We start from the raw sequence: 18704 nt of genomic DNA on the forward strand, positions 1-18704 counted from the left end.
ACCCAGAAGTTTGAATTGTGTTTAATTAGTCTGGAGACTGCAGAATTGCAGCTCTTGAGAAGTGCTAGAGAAAAGTGTTCAGTTCTAAAGTTTTTGGAAGTGTGGTATAGAATCTGTTGCTTGTTTTTCTCCACGTTTTGGCCTTCTTACTCATTTTATTGGGAAGGTACAAGTAGATTCTTCATGATTCTTGAGCGCACATCATTTAAACAAACCGTCCAAACATAAAACAGTCCTGAGAATTGTTGTCTGTCACCTCGCTCTTCAAGTTGCTCCTCGGTTAATCTGGTCCTAGTGCTGCAGTAACATGAGACACGTTGTCTGAGTTGAAGAATTGAACATACAGAGAGAAGTGAGTTTATAGCAAGATTATTAAGTCACAACCAATATAATCCTAAGAATACCCAGCAATTGCTTAAAAACATGAAGGGAAAAAAGCTCCTGGGAAATAACAAAGATACAGGAGTAGGTTTGAAACTGCACGCAGCAACAGAATACATGGCTACTATAAGTGAATGCACAAACTGGTGTGAAAAGAATACTGTAGTAAATGTGATAACTGTAGTCATCCTAAAGGGTCCTTTCAGATTTGTTATATACCCATCATTAGATATCTCCTTACTAGACATGTTTGAGCTGCTGAAAGTTTTTACCTAAAATCATGGGGTAAAAATCCCATTCTGCCTCTCTCTCTTACTTATTATGAATTATTATTATTATCATCTTCCCAGTTCATTTTGATGAGTGTGGAGATAGTAGATCTGAGAAGTAGTTAAGTGTCTGTGCATCTCTGAATGCTTGAGTTGCTGCTTAGTTATTTCTTTTGGAGATGGGTCAAAGCTGTACAGTTCAGACCTGGATTCAAACTTCTTCAGAGTTCAAGGGTGTTTTGATCCAGGGTGTGGTTCACTCCATATCTACACTTGATATATATCTTTAATTAAAAAGTAAAATAGTCACCTGCTCAGTATTCTTTACCCCTTCAACTATACCTATCCTGTCCCTTCTGACAGTATTAGAAGCCTCACATTATTACTGAGTCTCTGCATCTCCTGATCACGGTGCTTCAGATAAGCCATTTCTATTATGATTTTAGAGTTCAATAAGAATTTACACATCACAGGCCTATTCATATTTTTTCCCCCTTACATGGGTGTATCTTCAGATTTTTATGTGGCCAGATGGGTGCATTAGTTTCATGCTGTCACTCAGTCCAGCAGAATAAAAACATCTTAGCAGGCTGTGGAGGACTGTGGGCTTGGATTTTCAAATTAAATTTGCCATAGACATCTTGTGGATTCTTCCTTCCTTTTTGAATGTATAAGATAACTACCATATCTGAATTTTTTGTACATGGCACAGTTTACATCTCCTCAGTCAATAAAGAAGCAGTCTCTTTCTGAATATAGGGGTCAGGAACAATTTGGTTTCAAGGCAAAATGTAGAACTGACTCAACATAGTTTGATTCTGCAGTTGCTCTCCTGATGACCTACATCTTTCTGCCTTAAACTCCACTGCACCTGGTGTTGCCACACACCAGTACGGAAGGTGCCTAATAGTAGAGGTGTGACTCCTAGGGATGCTTGTGGGAAAACAATCTTTATTTTCTGGCTCCTCTTACATGAAATGAGTAAAAGTTACAAAAGGTTTTCCTATTATATGGGAGGGATCAGTATCCAGGAACTCCTATATCCAGGAGCTCTAGTGGCTACTATTTCAAAGCCTTATGAGTATGGAAGCTTGAAGGAGAAACCTACAGAGAATATGGGTTTGGAATAATAAGATATTAGCTTGATTTTCAGAAACATTCCCTATAAATGTATGCATAGTTTATAGGCTCTGTTTCTGTTCCCAGATTGGATGAATGTACTTTTCCCGGTTTTCTTACGTTGTTGTTTCAGACAACATTCCTGCCATTAGGCCCTGATTCTGCAATTGAGAGTGTGGGCAGGGGAGGAGGGGATGCTGCACTCACACCACTGAAGTTACAGGGGCTCTGCTCAGATGCAGCATGTTGTCAGCTGCAGGATCAGGGTCTAGGTAGGATATGTATGAAAATAAACAGAAAAAGGGACATTTGCAGCCTGCCTGGTTTGTTTTCAGTCTTTTCCCAGCTATGCTAATGACAATTATGGAGCACAGATATTGGTCCACTTTGAAAAGGGTGATTGATGCCTTTGCAGTTAGACCAAATCAGGGGGGAGGAAGAGGAGGCCACCAAAATTGTCCTTCCTGGACAATACATGAACACATTTGTTGAATAGATTATCACAAACCAGTTATAATAAAATAGTAACTGTGAGAAAAGAACATGTAGAAATATCAATCTAAGTTCTGTGTTCATTTAATTGCCCAGTTTTGTCGTTTTTTCGTTATTAGATTTTAGTTCTTAGGTTCTATGTTTTCTCTATTTTAAATCACGACTGGCTGCAACTCAAACTTAGTTTGTATAAAAACACGAGAAAAGCTGCCTGAATGCTGCAGTCAAACTGATGCTAATCCATTCAGAGTGTAGTTCTTGGTCTGTATTATGCCGTCCACTTCTGAGCAGAAGTCTCCACTGTAATCAACAAGTAGTTCTGCCTAAATATTAATGCCACGATCTGGCCTCTTGTTTTGAAATTAAAAACTGAGCATTTTGATTATTATTTTTAGACTTGGACATTTTCCCCCCAAAATGTGAAGTGCCATGAAAGACTGGCCAGGAGAGGTAATGGTGTGGACAGACCTGCCAGTTGTTCTCTAGAATCACAGCATTCATTTAAAAGATGTGCCCCATCCTGTCACTGAATGAGGCACAGTCTTGTAGAGAAATTAGCATGTGATCATGTCATTAAAGATGGTATCCTAATTATAGCTGGGTGACATTTTTTGGCCAAAACTTTTTTTCACCAAAAAATGCAAATTCGGGTTGACGGAAACATTTTTGCAAATTCATGTCAATTTTGGCAAATTGTTTTGGTCTTAAAAAAAAAAAGGAGAAAAAAATATGGAAATGGTGAAATGAATTGTTTCAACATTGAACCAATGAAACATTTTGACTTTTTGGAGCTAGATTCACAAGGGGATTTAGATGCCATTTACAAAAGAGACATCATCGGGGCGCCCCCTCCCTTTTATATCCAATAGCCAGGGTACTCACCTGGGATGAGGGACATCCAGATTCGTATCCCCACTCTGGAACAAGGACTTGAACTCAAGCCTCCTCCCTCCCAGGGAAGTGGCCTAACCTCCAGGATATTGGCTGTTGAAGCTAGGTAGCCTGCTGAAGTTGTTCCACCTTGTATAAATTGCTTGAATAGTTATTGGACAAGAGAGAGAATGACTCTGTAGCCTGGTAATTAGGGCCATCATGGGAGAGGCAGCACCCACGTTCTAGTCCTTTTTTCGGTTTGCTGAAAATTCAACCCAAACTGAATTTTAAATTTTCAGAACTCCCAGTGAACTGGAAAAAATCAGTTATTCACACAGCTCTAATCATAATGCATCTGCACAGGGAGGCAGAATTAAAATTACATAGATTACCTCTATTCTGAGGTTTATATATATAAATTTGAATGCTAGATGTTGTAATCTAAATAATTTTAATGCATTTTTATGTATAATTTCCTTTTTTTTTTTACATACAGCTGTAACAACTCCCCCATCATGCACCATTGGTTAGTCTCTAAGGTGCCACAAGTACTCCTTTTTTTTTTGCGAATACAGACTAACACGGCTGCTACTCTGAAACAAGAGCAGGGTGTAAACCCTCCGCACTGCATCACAAAGTTCTATCACTTGAACTGCAAAACGAATTACATTAGCGGGCAGCAACCTGGAGTAGGCTCTTTTCCATGGGGCAGTGGAAGGGGCTGCTGAGTCTAGGGAGTCTTTGGAGTGGAATTCCGGCAGCTCTCCAGTGTCGTCATCTGCTGCTGCTTTGGCAGTGGTGTAGGCCTGGTAGGGTGACCACCTATCCCAGATTGGTTGGGATAGTCCCGAAATGCAGAGTTCAAGTCCCAGTTCTGGGCTGAATGACTCCAGGACAGCATTTGTGCCAGTTTTCTTGCAGCACCGCTCCACGCCTGCCAAGGCTCATGGGTGGTGCCAGCTTATTCCCACTGGCAGGGACTAAGGTGGGCCTTAGGCCCCCCCTTCCTTGCCATGAGGCCATGCCCCTTCTCCTCCTCTTCCCCCTAAGACCTGCCCCCTGCCCAGGCTGGAAGCCAGAGCCAGGCCATGGTAACAGCTACCCAGGGAGCCCAGGCCACTGTGGGGAGCCATGATGTCCTGGACCCTCCACCTGCTCTGGGTGGCAAGGGGCAGGGACACTGACCAGGGGCTGCTCTTGGGTACCCCGCCCAGGGCAGGTAGAGGGTCTGGGGCTCCCCACAGCAGCCCAGGCTCCCTGGGTGGCTCTTACCATGGCTCAGCTCTGGCTTCCAGCCTGGCCAGGACGTGTGGCCTCAGGGGAAGAGGAGGAGCAGGGGTGGGGCCACGGAGGGTGCAGGGCCCTTGCATGTGTCCCACTTTTGCCTTTTGAAAAGATGGTCACTCTAGAGCCTGGCCTTTTCGATGTTCATGTTGAGTTATTATTTTGGCAGCAAAATTTTCCTGATGCACACAAGGAAGAGAAGAGAAAAGGCCATTTTGATTAGAAATCTATATCTTTTATTTATATCTTTATATATTTATTTTATACCTCAAAAAATCTGAATGCATTTTATGGGACAAAGAAAAGTCACTTCTCTAGCTCCAGGGCTTTTTTCCCTGCCACATTTCAAAGTCCTGCTGCAAGCAACAATGGAAGTGTTAAAGATTCTCAAAAAAAGGTCAGAACGAATCCATTGTTATGGAAAAAGTTAGTCAACTTATAGTGGTCATTGGAAGCTCCCCTGATAATATCAGTGCTCATCAAAGAATATGAAACAGGAGAGTATCTTGTTATGAAGATTCATGCCAATGTTCCAAAAATGTGTGAGCATGTGGGGAATGGGGCATGAAGGACTCATGGGTGGGTGAGTAGCTATATTCATTAAGATGTGTGGACCTTTAATAGTACATGGAGGGGCTGTAAAAGTGGTTTGTTTGTTTTCACTTTCCTGAAATGGGGCTTTGCTTTCAAAAAATTAGGAAATGAGCAATATAGTATCCCCCTAGTAACTATATGACTTGCAAAATATATATGATTTTTACAGGATTTTCAGTAAGAACATTTTAGTGTTTATGGCACAGAATATGTCAATGGTGAGCTAAATTCTTTCTAGCTCACTCAAGTTTTTGACATTTGTAAGTCTTTGCTTGCTCCAGGAGTATCTTTAATGGCTCATATTAATTCAAGGTGTCCCTTTATGCACTTAAAATAGAAAAAAAACCCTTTCTTTTAATGGCATTTCCATTTATTCAGAATTATTATTTAAAATCCTAAATTAGCATTCTGCACTTTGGGTTGACAGAGCCATTACATTTTGTACTGAAAGAGTTTAGTTAATTTTAAATTATTAAACCCTATTGGCTGCATGAAGTGAGCATCTTTAAGCAAATTTGTATATTTCAGGGGTATGCTAACAGAGTATAAGTACAAACTGGATTAGGATCTGTTTGCCTTTGTGTCTTGCATTTTTATATATGGCACAGTTATTATTCTGGGTTTCACCTGCTGTCCTGGGGTAGCTGAAGCTAAATAACAGATGAACATGCTAACAGCAATATAAATAACAACCTGTCCTATGTCTGTCCCAAGGCGCACAGATGATGTTGCTTTTCAAACTAAAGACAGTGAAACTGACATAAGTAATTATGAGTGTGTTTTCTGAAGGAACATGCTTTGATTTAAAAAAAATCAAGCTAAAGTAAAAAAAAAAAAAAAAAAAGAACACATAAACTTACACTTATGTATGTAGGAAAATAATTTGTCCTGCTAATAATCCTGTTTGCCTTAAATTAAAAAAGTAGTAACTAAACTTTTGTTTTAATATATTTTGTTGCAGCAGAATTGTTTCACTTTGGACTTCAAAGACATTTGCTTCCTGTCAGTTGTTGTTGGTGTCATGGTTTGGGTAAGACCACTGACTTCAGCATGACTTAAGTCATCCAGTGATGGTCATTCCTTCAGGCTCCTGAACTGAGGAAATGACTTACACTACTGTTTCTCTATACCACAGAGCAATCACCATCTTTCTTGGTACCCGCAGAGTAGTTCTTTACATAGGTGAAATAAATGTATTATGTTAACTATAAAGCAGAGAAAAATTTTCAAAATTACAGTGTGTGCCTGAGGAAAGGAGTACTTGTGGCACCTTAGAGACTAACCTTAGAGACTCTAAGGTGATACAAGTACTCCTTTTTTTTTGCGGATACAGACTAACACGGCTGCTACTCTGAGAAGTGTGTGCCTGAGATCTTGTCACCCTGGGGATATAAAGGGAGATTGAAAATATTGTAAGCAAACAATGTTGTCAAAATGTAATGTAACTGATTAAATTAAGTTTTCTCTTAAAATTGTGAAGTTGCACTTTAGAGTGGTGTGGATATCTAGCAATCAGCAGCGATCTAGAGCAGTTCAGCGGCTGTGATTTCAAGTGAAATTTGCTACAAACTATAGAACTGGTTCTAATTTTTTTTTTGACTCTGCAAACAACCTTGATCATTTACATGCATTACTCATTTGCTCATCCGCTGAAACTTGAGCTGCACAGTTTGGGGTTTATAGATTTATGAAGTGAAACAATTGGGCTAATATCACCTTTGTTTAATTAAGTTTAATTTTAAATGACTTGCTAAAGCACCTGAAAAATGTAACATCTTCAAGACAGTTTTAGCAGATAGATATGGCTTTGTTGTACAGGCTTGTTGACGTAGCAAGGAAACGTCTTGTTAGCATGAAAGGCCCCTTAGTGCTTTAAAAGAGAATATCTGATTTATATACTAATGTTTTCATTGATTGCCTGACTCTGTAATTTTCATGGGGAAAGGAAAACTGTGACAGTGCTGCCTATGGCACTGGCATAATTCTAGTATTTTAGTACTCTAGCACTAATAATACTGTTCTTATAAAATGCAATATCCTTCTAAAGACATGTGCTGCACTATTCTTCAGATAGGTGCTGCACTATTAGTTACTTTCACACGCATGCAGGAATAGACATTCACAAGAAACTGCACACTGATTCTGAGTGCAGACCTGATCCACAGCTCATTAAAGTCATTGGAAAGACTCCCATTGCCATCAATGGGCTTTGAATGAGACCCTCTAGGAATTTAAATCCTACTGCTCTGATAAAATAAAAATTAGACTAATGTGAAAGGCAGCCTGCTGCCTCGAGGTGTCCACGGGGAGGGCTGTCAAACTTGGTATTTCTGAAGCACCCGTGTATCCTGTGGTCACCATTTTAAAAACAACAACAACAAACAGTGTTTGCTAACAATTTATAATCTGTGGTATCTGAGATCATATTTATTATCTATTCATGTACCATTCTTAGTAAATGGTAACCACTGAATGTGCATAAAAAAAGTTACAGGCTAATGAGCCATTTTCCCTCTAAAAGTTATGATTATTGATCTTTGCAGAGTGGTAGATTATATATAGCATTTTACTAAATATGTATAAGAAGCCCTGTCCAAAGAGCTTACTGTCTGTGTTATTCAGAAAAATATTACATAAGATAGCAGTTCACATTCAAGGTGGTTTGCAGACATGGTCAGTGAGGTTAAGGCAGAAAGGGTGGGCAAAAGGAGTGGATTAAAACTTATTCACGTTGCATTTGCCTCCTGTGTATACATACAATAAATATTAATAACCACCTATGAATATTCAATCTAAGCTTAATATTCTTTTGTGCCTGAAAGTTTGCTGTTGCTTTGGCTTTTTCTGTCAAACCTGGTGTTCAAAGGGTTATGTAGCAATTGTTGCTGAATAACGTTTACATTTATCTACTGTAAAATAGGCTGAATGGCACCAAAGAGTGTCGTGTTCAGTTTTAAAATGCCACAAATAACAGATTTATAGATTTTTTCTAAATACATTATTTTAGCTTGACAACATTAATCATTCATGCTTCCTTCTTTCATTTTTCTACCTGCAATGGATTATTGAAACAGAAAATAACAACGGGAAAGGCTACAAGCAGTATCAAAATGTCAAGTTTGTACTTACAGTTGTATGTGCGTAGACAGGGTCAAGAGCCTCAATTATTTGTATATGTACACAGTGGTACTACATGAAAGGTTATGTCACCTGCAGCTATTTTCTTGCCGATTTAAATAGGACTGATATTCAACTCCACAGTGAGCCACTGACATGGAACATAGAATTGTAAAATACTATGAACTCTCATGTCAGGACCTAAAATATGAACTAGGTGATTGCAAGGTGTAGCTGTGGGCAATGCTACGTCTTGCAGTGTAAGTCCTTTAAATTACTTTGTGTTATCCCTGACCTGTTCTTTTCATTTAAACATAAGCCAGGAACAAGATGGAAGTACTTTTGCAGGGAAAAAGCAGTATTGTCTATTTTTTCAAATGTTTTTTCTTTTGCTTGTTCCTTTGTTTTTAGCAATGCTCCATCTTTTTATAACCATTAACCATATAGATATGATTTTTAAAAAAATTAAGAGCATTTCTTGCATGGTCACTGAACATGAGCCTTGTGTCAAAACTGACTTAGCAGAATTATTTGGAGAAGTGGGAGTTACTCAGTAAATGTTATTCTGGTGGTTATCTTATTTCAGATACCTTTAACAAAAATTTTAGATTTACAGCCTTTGTGATCTAGTTCTTTATGGGTAAAATTCACCACTGGGCATAAAGTCAGCAAAAGATCTGTGTATCACATAAGCCTTATTTTGAAAGCCTCCGTGAACAACCCATTCACTCAGGTGGTATACTGAATCCAGAATTAGTCTCTTACCTGACTTTCAATTGACTAAAGCCTGTTTGTTTGCAGGTACCAACTTCTTTTTGTTGGTTTATAGATGCTAAGTATGGAGCTAGGACTTATTTTGCTTTTTATTCTTCCTTTCCCCCCCCCTTTTCTGCTGCTTCTTTGTTAATGAAGTATTAAGGTTTCACAGTTCAGTACAGGAGCTGGGAAAGTTTGTTCCCTTGTTAAAATGCATTATAATACTGTCATTAATTATGTAATTTTTATGGGCATAGATACCCATATACTTAATGTTGTAGAAGAATTATTGTAATATATTTATATATGTATAGTAGTATTCATATAGGTTTATAGATTCATATAGTAACACAACACATATGCACAAGGGGCAGAATTAGGGCTGTAAAATCAACTGTAGCTTTTACTGAGAGCCATATCCTATTCCCACAGAAGCCATAGATTTCCATGGGAGCAGGACTGTCCCTGAAAACTCAGTTGTTTGACTCTAATATTGTATTAGCATTGTTGGTCTGAATTTCAAATATGTGCATGATATAATGGTATAATTAATGCTAGAAAATAACTATTTCTTAGTTGTAATGAAATATTGAAGCAAATATAAGTGAAAAATAATCTCTTCAGCTGCCATCTTTGTTAAAAACAGTCAAGGGTGGGAAATCATACATTAGCATCAGTCTCTCTGTCTGCAGTCAGGTGGCACAAACCACTGGTATTTACTGAGCTAATAAGATGGTCATTGCAAACCTGTTTTGAGATATGCTGGTCACTTAGCAATTATACTAATGCATCACACCAATTTGTACAGTTACATCACTAAAAAATTCAGTTCATTTCAGGTTCTATTAAATCTTAAAATACAGATTTCACTGTCTCAGACTCCACTGAAAGTAGGTGAAAGCATTAAGCATCACCAAATGGACGTGTTTTCCAGAACGTATTACTAATGCAGTTATGCATCAAAAAGTTTGTTCACTGTTTCCTCAGGAGGAAAAATGTTGCTCTGTTGTCTCTACAGCAAGAGATTGTAGCTGTCATTATGTAGCTCACTGTCTAGTTTTCATCTTTGTCATTGTCAGATATTTTTGTTATAGTCATTTAACTTCAAAAATTATTTGCACAAGCTTAAGGGATAATTGATTTTAAATATATTCTAATTGTCAAATAGGTTTATTTCTCTTTAAATACAGAATTTAGGAAAAATCCAGTGAAACTGTTCCTACCTATGTAACTGGAACAGCAAGGGGGAAAAAATCCTTTCAATACTTACACACACAGATAGTCCCATTTAAATCAATGGCAGCTTCTTGTGTGAATAAGAGTCATTAGTGTAAATAGTAGGTTTGAGTCCATAGTTAAGAACTTTGGGGAAATCCTCTATGTGTGTATGTGTCCAGGGGTTAAGGGGTCAAGGGGTAAGAACTCTCCACCTCTTGTAAAAGCAAAGGAAAGATCCCTTTCCTTTCTCTGGCTTGTGTGAGCCACAGCATTCTCTCCTCCTTAGCTGGTGCTAAGTTTTCTCTCCTGTTTCAGTGTACTTTAACCACTCTGTGTCCTCCTCTACCCTGCGTGGAATGAATTCTGTCATCTCTGAACCCCATCCTTCCCTTTCCCTCGCCCTGTGGAGTGTTCTCTGTTGGTTCATGGATGTGTACACTGGGTGAGTTGGAACAGGGTGGGTTAGGAGGAGAGTGGAGGGATAATGGAGTGGGGACGCATTTTGTCTCCTACCCCCAACTTCTCCAGCCCAACGGAGATTCTCCTGAAAGGTAATACAGCTCCAGCAAAGCTTCCTCTACAGTGTGCAGGACCCTTTAGTGTAGGGTCCACCTGAGTAGCCACAGCCAAGATAACACTGCCAGGGGGTGGAGCTAGAGTTGCCAGGGCACAGAGCTACTGTGGAGGTAGAGGGCTTCCTGTGGCTAGAGATCCTCCATTTTGGGGTGGGCCCAAAACAGACAGTTCTTCATGGGAGCCCACCCGCTTCTTCTCCCATCCCAATGGAGTGACTAGGGAGAAGCTATGAGAGGGACATAGACATTTCCTCCCTGTGACCTCCTTCCCCTTCCTCTGGTTGTACTGCAGGAGAGGGTGACTTAGCTCCATAATTCATATTATAAATAGTTTAATACAATAAAAGTACTGATGGGCCATGGAGAAACCTGTCCTGGTTTTGCTAGTCAGTTTATATGTCAAATAATAACATAGTACTGAATATTATTCTACAGTCATTTTGAATCAACACTAATTTCCAGCTTCAATGGAGGACCCCCCCTCCATTCAGTTGGGAGATACAAATTGGTCAGATGTTAGATGTTCCCAAACACAGGAGGAAAAAATGCTGCAAATTACTTCCTTATATGACTACAGAGATATATAACTTGGTAGGAACAAAGGGCCAACATATAGTTATGATTTTATAAACATTGGTTTATCACAATTCTATTTTTAGATCATTTAAATAAAGAACTAATCACTGGCAGTTGAAAATTCATTATATGTATTGATTCCAACATGGAGTGGAAGTTTACTAGGTTTTAAGAACAATGGAACATATTTCATATGTATTCTTATTTTTGTCATATGCACAATCCTACTTCACCCATATCCTAACCACAGAGTGTAAGATATAATTGTTAGGAAATATCACACGCTCAATAACAAGGAGGTATGCGTAAATAGTGCCTTATGTTCCTAGAATTTTCATCAAAAGTAACTATCAGACATTTCAGTTCCTTCAAAGGGAAAAAAAACCCAACTCTTGTCTCTAGTGATAACCAATATACACAGTCTTACTGATTTAAAAAAAAAGATACATTTACTATTCTTTTTATTACTACATCCTTTGACAAGATAAAGTAAACAGTATTTTGTGAAATATTATAACTTAAAACAAAAGCTAAGCTACTGTCCAAGGATACTGAAAAATTCTAGTATGAATACACATTATTTTCAGCTGGCTTGTGGATGATTAGGGTATCCCAACACTTTGACAATTTTCATATAATACTATGAAGAATTTCAAGATTTCCCCTCATCTTACTGCTACCACCAGCCCAATACATCTTTTCTAGTAAAAATTATACACATATATGGTTCTTACTCTTCTCCCCATATACAATAAATCCTGCAGATAGTTTATGTACACATTAGCTACAGTCTTCTTCACCCCATACAGTTCAAACAACAGAACCTCAAATATATTACACAAGAGAAGATAGAAAACATAAGGAAGCATAACTTCAGTGAGATTTGAGTAATTTCTCTTTATAAAGATTTACCTATTTCTTTTCCATAAACAATAGTGAAAGACCAGGAAAAGTTTGGGTCATCTATTGGCATCTGTTTCTCTGCACAAGATGTCCCAAGAGAATAATACTAACATGAGTTACATGATGGACCATAATCTAGAGTTTTCAAATTGTCTTGGCAGCTGTTCACCTGTTGAATAGCTCTGTGACTTTCTAAAGAATTCTTTGCTTGATCCTGTCAAGGCAGAGGAAAGAATTTAGCAATATACAAAAGCCATCTATGTTTTTCTCTTTATTAATCTCCCTTCACAATATGTTCATTTATGAAGCTTGACTTTACTGATGAGAAAGTACAGCCAGATCTCTGGCCTTAAGAGTTTCTCTGCTGTGACTGTAGTGGACTTTCTTTGGGTAAGGCCCATGATTTTCCTAGGTTTTTTGGGGTTGTTTTTTTTTTTTTTTTTTGCTTTATTACTGCATTAGGGCTGCCCAGATTGCATCTCTGGGAAAAACAGGTGCTATGTGCCTGCAGTTTCCTCCTCATGAGACAGGCTCATCCCAAAAAGGGATGAAATAATTTACTCCACCCTAAGAGAAGAGCAGGCAAAGGATTGTGACAGTCTGGCAGCTATATATCACCCTTGATGCAACACTGAACCTAAAGGCTGGATCTGGGCTGTGGGCTATAATCCTGCAGTGAGCTCTGCCTTGCCACAGTGGTCTACCCACATAGAGTTCACTGCAGGATCTGGGTCATGCTGAATAAAAGCACAGCCCAGCCTGAAAGAATCAGCCAATTTAAATTGATCTTGATGCAAGTGGGGAAATAAGAGGCAAAGACGATTGAGGGAGGAAGACAATACCAACAATAAGGTTCTAGGAATGCTTGAATACTACAAAAACAACGAGGAATCCTTGTGGCACCTTAGAGACTAACAAATTTATTTGGGCATAAGCTTTCGTGGGCTAGAACCCACTTCATCAGATGCATGGAGTGGAAAATACAGGAGCAGGTATTAATACATAAAAAGATGTGAGTAACAGTAGGGGGAAATTAGTATTGGGGAAATTAGGTTTAGGTTTTGTAATGACCCAACCACTCCCAATCTTTATTCAGGCCTAATCTGATGGTGTCCAGTTTGCAAATTAATTCCAGTTCTGAAGTTTCATGTTGGAGTCTGTTTTTGAAGTTTTTTTTGTTGAAGAATTGCCACTTATAGGTCTGTTATTGGGTGACCAGGGAGAACTTTGTGACTTTGTCCTCACCCACAACTATTTCAGATTTGGAGACAATTTATACCTTCAAGTCAGCGGCACTGCTATGGGTACCCGCATGGCCCCACAGTATGCCAACATTTTTATGGCTGACTTAGAACAACGCTTCCTCAGCTCTCGTCCCCTAATGCCCCTACTCTACTTGTGCTACATTGATGACATCTTCATCATCTGGACCCATGGGAAGGAGGCCCTTGAGGAATTCCACCAAGATTTCAACAATTTCCACCCTCACCGTCAACCTCAGCCTGGACCAGTCCACACAAGAGATCCACTTCCTAGACACTATAGTGCTAATAAGCGATGGTCACATTAAACATGACCCTGTACCAGAAACCTACTGACCGCTATACTTACCTACTTTGCCTCCAGCTTTCATCCAGATCACATCACATGATCCATTGTCTACAGCCAAGCTCTAAGATACAGCCGCATTTGCTCCGATCCCTAAGACAGAGACAAACTCCTACAGGATCTCTATCAAGCATTCTTGAAACTGCAATACCCACCTGGTGAAGTGAAGAAACAGACTGACAGAGCCAGAAGGGTACCCAGAAGTCACCTGCTACAAGACAGGCCCAATAAAGAAAGTAACAGAACACCACTGGCCGTAACCTACAGCCCCCAACTAAAACCTCTCCAGCGCATCATCAAGGATCTACAACCTCTCCTGAAGGACGATCCCTCACTCTCACAGACCTTGGGGGACAGGCCAGTCCTCGCTTACAGACAGCCCCCCAACCTGAACCAAATACTCACCAGCAGCTACACACCACACAACAAAAACACCAACCCAGGGACCAAACCCTGCTACAAACCCTGGTGCCAACTCTGTCCAGATATCTATTCAAGGGACACCATCATAGGACCTAATGCAGCAGCCACACCATCCGGGGCTCGTTCACCTGCACATCTACTAATGTGATATAAGCCATCATGTGCCAGCAATGCCCCGCTGCCATGTACATTGGCCAAACCTGACAGTCTCTACGCAAAAGAATAAATGGACACAAATCTGACATCAGGAATCATAACATTCAAAAGCAGTAGGTGAACACTTCAATCTCCCTGGTCACTCAATAGCAGACCTAAAAGTGGCACTTCTTCAACAAAAAAAACTTCAAAAACAGATTCCAACATGAAACTGCAGAACTGGAATTAATTTGCAAACTGGACACCATCAGATTAGGCCTGAATAAAGACTGGAAGTGGTTGGGTCATTACAAAACCTAAACCTAATTTCCTCAATACTAATTTCCCCTTACTGTTACTCACACCTTGTCAACTGTGTGAAATGGGCCACTCTCATTACCACTTCAAAAGTTAGAGTTAGACCAACAATGAGAATCCTTAAAAATCTACTTCCCCCTAAAAGCAGGAGATCCTAGCACTTGAGATCCTGTTTCTTGATTGTTGCTCTGCCATTCACTGTCCTAACTATACCTTCTGCTGCTTATACATTTTTATGAGGGAAGATTAGCAGAAAGAGTGAAAACCTTATATACATTTGCTACACTTTGCCATTGCCTGCCTCTCCCTCCCTGTTTTCCTACTACATTTAGGAGTTGTATTCATGTTTTAAAATCCTATTTATCGGGTTTTATTTGAAAGAGTAAACTTGGCTTTATCTCTGAATTTACTTTTATGCATTCTGATTATTTGACCAATAAAGCTAGGTCTGTATTTTGTATTTTGTGAGGCAGTGAGTAGTGCAGCCCTCTATAGTCCACCTTGGTATCTAGCCTCTATATCCAAAGAGCTATGTGCTGTACAGCTGAGTGAAATTGTCCACTAAAGCTTTTTATTGCTGAAGAATGCTGATTCAGGTCAGCTAAAACATTTAGTGAATTCATGTTGCATTTGTGGAGTTGAATCAAAGAAAAAGAATCAAAAAGTTTTGTTTTGACATATTCTAAATGAAACATTTAGACTTTTCAATTCAAAATGACGTTCTGTTTTGAAATTTGGTTCAATTTAATCACAAAAAACTTTTAAAAACAAACAAACAAACAAAAAAACAAAAAGCCCTCAAATAAAATAAAACATTTTATTTTGAGCAGAACTAAAACTTTTGTTCAAGCCATTACTATTTTTCTGTTTAGTCACTGCATGGAAAATCAGTTATTTGCACAGCTGCAATAGTTTGAAATGTGGTTGGATGCAGGACGCTTCTAGCAATAAACTAGAAGCAATATTTGTACTAGGATTCACTGCTGATTCTAGTTTTCTTGGAGTTACCTGCATTTTCAATAAATGGTTAAAAAAGCAAAGTTAATAAAGCATTAACTGGCAAATCTAAGTAAATATATTTTACTGTTGCAAACTTTAAGGGTGGAATCTTGCCTCCTTTGAAGACAGTGGCAAAACCGCCATTGACTTCAATGGAGCCAGGATTGCATCATGAGTCCTGTAATCTGATCCATACAGGTGGTCCCATACACCCAGCTAGAGTCCCATGGACGTCAGCAGGGCTTTGTACAGGTGAGGGGCTGGCACACACGGATGACATTGCAGTATCTGGGCCTTTAGGTTATGTCTAGCATATTGCCTAGTTCATGTAGTTGAAACTTATTTCCCAATTTTATCTGACAGATAGATAGTTGTAAATATGGTCATCAGTTTAAATGGCAATAAGTACAAAGCTTTTCTAATAAGCAATAAACTTGCCTTCTCCGCATATCATTTGCTGAAGATCCCAATGGTTTATACATAAAACTAACCAAAATTATGAAAACTTAAATGGTCTGCATGTGAGCCACTTGATAAAGATACCACTGTGAGATACTTACATTTTTGGCAATGAGTTAATTTTTTTTACATCAGTAGTGAGGTATTGGGACTATTACCACTTTCCTTTTAATATTAGTAAAATTTTCTTTCCATTTTCCGAAGACTCCCCAAGGCCGATAGTTTTCTTTGTGGAAACTGTTGCCATTAAATCTGCTGTATGTCAATGCAGCAGTGAGGTGGTTAATTTTGACTGAATATTATGCTATATAACCACTTGGCATTTAACTTGAAAAATGACTTTCTGCTTCACCTGTCAGCAGCCCAGTTCTCATCAAATAAGTGAGTGAGAAAAATTTTTAAATTTCAATTTCCTGATGCTATTAGACACTACTTCTTCCATACTTAAACAGTTTAGCAGTGCATGTACATGTTTTGGTATTCATGCCATGCATCACACTACATGCTATTACAATAGCTTTTTTGTTTAAAGGGTAAAGAGATGCATGGATCTTTATCTTGGGGTTAGGAAAATGTATTGCAGGAACATGGCCAATCAGGTTTCTGAATAACTTTGTAACATAGTACCATAACCCTGATGTAGTGCAAGGAATTTAAAATACTAGGTGGCTCTGACTCTAAGGAAAGAAAGCATTCAAAATGAAGTAAGCATGCACAGTAATCTTGTACTGTACTTCTCTAGAAAATCAATGACTTATGTAGCATTAATCTATTATATTCTTTCTTCTGTCAATTATATTTTTATAAATCATGCAAGAGACTCATGCATTTTAAGATTAAAAACACATTCAGTTCATCTTACCTGCAAGGTATATCTTCTATCATTTTTATTTAAAAAGTCAAAATTATAGCTTTCTAATTTTGTTTATATATCCCCAAACAGTAAGGAAGCTAGATTTAGATGAGGCTCAAGGCACCATTTGATTTCCATTTCCCACATTACCTAACATCGTATTCATTTCACCATTGATAAGTCCTGGGACATTTTACTTGATTGGGAAAAATGTTTTTCTTTCTGTCGTTCTTCCGTTAGTTTTTATTGTATTGTATAATGTGCATACATCCATAATTCCAGAGTACTAAACATCAAACGCTATTTGAAATAATAGTTCACTGTAAATCTATGCTGGTATCACTAAGGTGGTGGTTGTTATTCTTTATTCATGTATTTGTTTTGCACTGACTATGGAATACACAACAGTATGCAAGTCACAGCCTGAAGAGCCTTAGGAAATAGATACACAGAAGTCAGGTGGCACTTAGGGATTCCTGGTTGCTGGTACAGCCTTTTTATCCCTCTAATCTTCCTCTTAGGACAGTTGCCTGTGAATACCAGGTAATCCTTGCTCCTTTTCCTAACTCTCTTTTCAGCTCCATGCAGATCTCTTCAAAACCCCACTGATTGAGTATGCCTCCAACTTCTGAATTTCAAAAACCACTAACCTTTCATTTAACCAGAGTAAACATAACATAAACATTACGGTAGCTTTCAGTAACCCTTCTTATCACCAGAGGGAAAGCCTACTCTTGTAAGACCCTGGCAGTGCTTCCCCTCATGACCACAGTCTAGCTCTCTGACCCGCTCTGTGACCCTGCTCCCTTTCTCCTCAGGAGCCAAACGTCAACCCCTCACATTCAAAACCCCCAAAGTTCCAAACGAGGTGGCGGTTCTGTTCAAGAGTCCAGGCTCTTTCTCTCTCTGCACCCAGCAGCATGTGTTCTTTTCTGTCTTTGACCCACAACATACCCCATCATATAATTTCAAGTTAAAATAGTCCCTTCTCCATGCATAATGATAAATTAAGCCTGATATTTTGAAAAAAAACAAAACAAAAACGTGGTCTAAATTGTCAAAAGGGACTAGTGATTATGGGTACCTCCACTTTGGGGGAATCAACTTGAGGCACCGCAATGGGGCCTGAACTTCAGAAACTGCTGATCATCTACTCTCTGTAAATCAGGTCCCATTTAGGTGTCCTGAGGTAGATACCCAGAAATTGAAGCACCAAAAATCACTAGCCACTTTTGAAAATAGAGATCATAATCCTCCATGCCTACTGTATTTCTTAACCATGACATACTTGTAAGTGCACAAATTAGGTCTGAATGAGAACAGTGTGACTCTCTATGGGTCTTTTGTTGTAGATATGAGAAAGTAGGTTGTATGTGAATGAGAACAAAATAAGTCCATGCAAGCATAAGCGTGAGATTTTTTTAGTGACAATTGCAACAGAAACGCCATGCCCATAGGGTTGGTTTCAGTTATGATATTTAACGTATAAGAAATCTTATTTAATGACACAGTAGTAGACACAGCTAACCTGTGAGTAAATTAATCCTTTGTTTGCATCATGTTTCGCTAGTTATCAACGCCTGTGGTGTTGCTTTGAATTTACACCCCAATCACTGCGACCAATATTTGTCTTACTTGCTCCATCTTAGTGGGGTGCCACATTAGTGGGAGGAAGCAGAACTTTGAATTTCCCTTTTGGTGTGCTGATTTCTCCCAGCAGAGACAGGAAAACCCATGCGCCTCTCCATCAAC

General features: G+C 38.9%; 1 long non-coding RNA gene across 1 annotated transcript in view; it reads right to left on the reverse strand.

Moving 5' to 3' along the window:
* Window positions 1-288: 288 nt before the first annotated feature.
* Window positions 289-18704, reverse strand: part of LOC141996857 (uncharacterized) — a 74433-nt gene continuing 56017 nt past the window's right edge. The window contains exon 3 of the long non-coding RNA XR_012641629.1: window positions 289-321. This is a non-coding gene — a long non-coding RNA (uncharacterized LOC141996857). The remainder of the gene's footprint in view (window positions 322-18704) is intronic.

The sequence above is a fragment of the Natator depressus genome, chromosome 12 (assembly GCF_965152275.1).
Source record: "Natator depressus isolate rNatDep1 chromosome 12, rNatDep2.hap1, whole genome shotgun sequence".
Taxonomy (NCBI): domain Eukaryota; kingdom Metazoa; phylum Chordata; order Testudines; family Cheloniidae; genus Natator; species Natator depressus.